Consider the following 4,194-nt stretch of genomic DNA (forward strand, 5'->3'; position numbering starts at 1 on the left):
GAGAAAAAAATAAAAGAAAAATCACTTGTCTGTTCTAGTTTTCTGCATGAAAGATGACCAATGAATTTTACACTCTAGCAACTTTTTTCTTCGTTTATTTATATATAAAAAAGAAGTACAATAGTCTCTGCATCATCTACATGAGAAGAAACAAATATATTTCGGTCATCTTTCAGTTGTTTCGTACGAAAAAAACCTTGGAAATTTCAATCCGAAACGATCTCTGAACGGGAAACAATCCTGATTTTTATAACTTTCCTGTATTCACAGCCATTTTTTTAAATGGAAAAATCTATAAAAGACACTAACCTACATAAGAAAAGAGCTTAAATTCTAATAAAACTCATCACAGAAACCAATTCAAACCATTAGTTAGGCCTGAAGTTAAACCGGGTTTAAAAAGAAATGGAGCACTCGATTACCATTTAAAGTAGTAAAATAACGAGTGTAAAAAAAGTAAAAAAATAATAAAAAAATTGCAGGCGAAATTCCTTAAAGTAATGCTGCAGCTATGGAGTATGCAAAAAAGAGTGTTATATTTCACAAGAAACGATTTCCGTCAAAGCGTTTTTTTATTTATTTTTTTCTTTTATTTTTTGGTAGGAGCCCTCTCAGTTCTTCCTGAGTCAGTATCAGATTAACTACGTTCTGTCGGACCTATTAATTCTGTCATCGAACGGGGGAAAGAGTCGTTTCAATTTAAAAATACCAGGAATTCCGTTGTGTGCTGATGAATCAACCAACGGCTGTACCTCTCATTAGACACCAACATTTGTTGATGGTGAGGAATAGGCATTACAGTAGCCATACAACAGTGACTGGTGAAAAATTACAGCATTCACACGATTATTGCATTCCGAAAAACCAACACGTTTGTCCTTTATATTGCTTCCGTTCTCTACTAGGAGACGTTTGAACTTGGCTTTCTCTATCGAAACAATTCACGTCTAAACATTCCTAAACACGACTAATATCCATTTTGTTCTAACTTTGGCTTTCAACGCTCGATATTACAGCCTAACACCTCGGTATAAATTTACAGTTTAAATTTTCCACACAGGGGGGTCGTTGTACAAGCCAGAAATTGCCCTACTCCCCTCTTCCTACTTTACTTTCGGCTCTTGAATAACGTAAAAAGTAAGCGATTTTTTTCTTTTGTTCTTTCTGTTTTGCTTGGTTTCTTTTCCACAGGTTAAGAAGAAGAAGAGGAAGAAGAAAAAAAGAGCTTTCCTGTTTCTATAGGTGAATGCATATGTTGTTGTTGATGGTGGAATTTGCAAAAATAGACAAAAAGGCGAAAACAATTTGAGGACGTAAGACCAAGAATAAAGTACGTATCGGCTCTAAATTGGGTTGTTTTTTATCGTGTAGGCCTTATATTTTCCAGCAAAATGCCTCTATATTTGGTAAAATATCGGCTATATAAGCCTAAGTTATATACATATATTTTCCTACGTAATTTACTTCATTTTTCATGCTTCTTAATCCAACTTGCAAAAATTTCGTTTTTTTCGCACCTTTTTTATTTTTTCTTTCGGCGCAAAATTGTAGTATTTGAAACACACAAAAGCGCAATAATATCATTTAAAAAGGGGGAGGGAAATGGCAGTTTTCTTAGAAAATCTTTATATAATTTATTGTTGTAAACTCGGTTATTATCACGCTAGTAGGCTATTAGGCACGGAGCGTTATTTTTAACGCTCGTACAAAATGCATAACAATTTTCGGAAATAAGCAAATAAATAAATAAAACTCCATATTTTTTTTACGTTGTTTATTTAAATTATTCATGGCAATTTGCATATTTATCAAGTAATAAAACTGCATTAACGAAGTGTAAACACAGAGGAAGAAAATATAAATTTACTGGCTTGAGATAACAGTGGCAATAACAAGCACGCAAACACGTCAACGTTCGTTATATTTACGTCGATATTAAACACAATTAACTGATTACAATTAATAACTTAATTGTAATTAACTAAATTACGTTTAAAATTAACCGGTTGCAGTTAACGACGTAAAATGCCGTCTCCTAAATGGCAATTAAGAATTACTTATAATCACTCGCTTATACCCCTCCTTAATCGCAATTGGTTAATTACAATTAACTTAAAGAGTATTAAACGTAATTATAATACAATTTAATTACAATTAATACGAACTTACCAGTAGCGCTTCTACTTAAATAATAAGACACACGCTTGTTATTATGTTTACGGTGTTACTAAAAACATGTGAAATATATTTTAAAAATAAATAATAAACTTAAATTATTTCTATATTTCCATGCTAAACGGCAATAATTAATTATAAGTTTAGAGCAATTTTAGTCTAAACTCAATTTTACTCAACTTACAGCAGAGAAAGCGAGACTTTTCTCTAATGATATAGTGGCGCCATCTAGTAAGCAGTAAAATCAAAAAATATTTTTCGATTTTTATTATTATAATTTTTTTTTGTGTAGGTCTTTCAAATTTTTATTACTTAATAATTTCTTTTATGGAAAATTTTAGATATTAGGTACATGTGAAATTAAATTGAAACCGCAGTAAACAGTATAGAGTAATAAATAGGGCATAAGAGAGATGAGATGGGCCCTGATCCTGATACAAGCAGGGGGCCATCAGTCTTCGCTAAGTGAAACAAAAAAACATAAAAATCACCTCCATATTATATATCTTTTAAATATAAAAGACTTGAGGTTCTGGGGTAGTCACTCTCCTGTAGAAAGAGCCCCTCTAACACTCTTAGAAGGGTGCCAGATGGGCTCAATAAAAATAAATAACAAATAACTATTTTACATTTATAATTATTAAAAAAAATTAAATAAATTAAATTTAAAAGCATTTCTTTACATAAAATATTTTTTAGTCATTAAATCTGTATAAATTAAATTTGATCTCTAATGAGCTTCACCTCCTCTATCTACCCTCCCTCTTGACGTATCACCTCCAAAATGTAATAGCACCAATATCCCATACATACAAGTATTCTTGCCAAATTTCAAAATTTTTAGCCAGTGGGGTCTTGAGATATACTGCAAAATACAGGACAACGCATACATATAAATACATACATATGGAATTTTGTACCGATGTTGGGGGATTCCCACTGCCGGATAATCGAAAGAAGTATTGTTATGGTCAAATTTTCGATCAAGGTAGCGCTATTCGGGAGTGCGAGATTTGACTGTACAATAGTATACATTTGTTTAGGGGTGTTCCTAACAAAGCATTTATAATAACTACATAAAATACTTAAAGTTATATTTAAATGACTTCACCTTTTATTTGTTTTTAAACGTTAAACAGAGGCTTATAACTTATATTTCTCGTCGAATTCTCGATTTATCGTAATTAAAACAAATGCATAAATCTATGGAGTTTGCTGATAACACGTTATAATTGATTCTGTTGCAAGTTCCAGCGTCAAAATCCTTAAACCAACAGATTATCATGCATTCTACATTTATACATTTGTCCAAATCTATTTTAAAAATAAAAAAAATATATATACATATTAGGCATTTAGGGACGTTTAAAAATATATTTATAATCGGTAAACTTACCCATATTTTCTGAAAAACTCACAAAAGATGCCATTAGTATACAAAAGTATAATTTCATATTAAACCTGCGAAGAAACAAATTATAATTGTATTTGATGAAATTCAGGGTGGACCAAAACTCAGTTAATCACGACGTATGTGTTTTAATACACTTTTTTTCGAAAAATTTGTGGGGTATCACATGGGTTTCTAAACTGGCTATTCGAGTTTTGGACCATCCTGTATGAAAATTAACTATACAGGGTGGGCCTCAAATCGATTAACCGCGTTTTCTTTACGTATTCTCAGGTATACAGTACTTGCTAATGGTAAACTGGCGTGTTTTCTTTTAGTGGTAACAAGATTAAAGCATTTAAGTGCTTCGATTAGACGGTATATAGCTTTTACAATGATCAACTGACTTTTGAGCCACTCTCGAAACCGTGTTATTGCTATTACAGTAGTGCATCGATTATCCGACTTATCGGTTAACCGACCGCGTTCTACTCGTCAAATTCAAATGTCCGCTAGTGATGTGGCGCTACAATATTTGGTTATGTCTTGGCTATTTTAATATTATTTTTGTTAAATTTTTGCATGTTTTAGCTGGCAGCACTGGCTCGACCATGAAAGGGAGGCTAGTA

The 4,194-nt window shown here is 32.0% G+C and overlaps 1 long non-coding RNA gene across 1 annotated transcript; it reads right to left on the reverse strand.

Annotated features, from left to right (window-relative positions):
- Positions 1-3,287: 3,287 nt before the first annotated feature.
- Positions 3,288-3,610, reverse strand: LOC136981867 (uncharacterized). The gene is made up of 2 exons (XR_010881794.1): positions 3,572-3,610; positions 3,288-3,489 (listed from the first exon to the last, which is right to left on the reverse strand). It is a non-coding gene; the product is annotated as an uncharacterized lncRNA (long non-coding RNA).
- Positions 3,611-4,194: the final 584 nt, after the last annotated feature.

This window comes from Centruroides vittatus, unplaced genomic scaffold (assembly GCF_030686945.1).
Source record: "Centruroides vittatus isolate TY-2023 unplaced genomic scaffold, ASM3068694v2 contig_799, whole genome shotgun sequence".
Taxonomy (NCBI): domain Eukaryota; kingdom Metazoa; phylum Arthropoda; class Arachnida; order Scorpiones; family Buthidae; genus Centruroides; species Centruroides vittatus.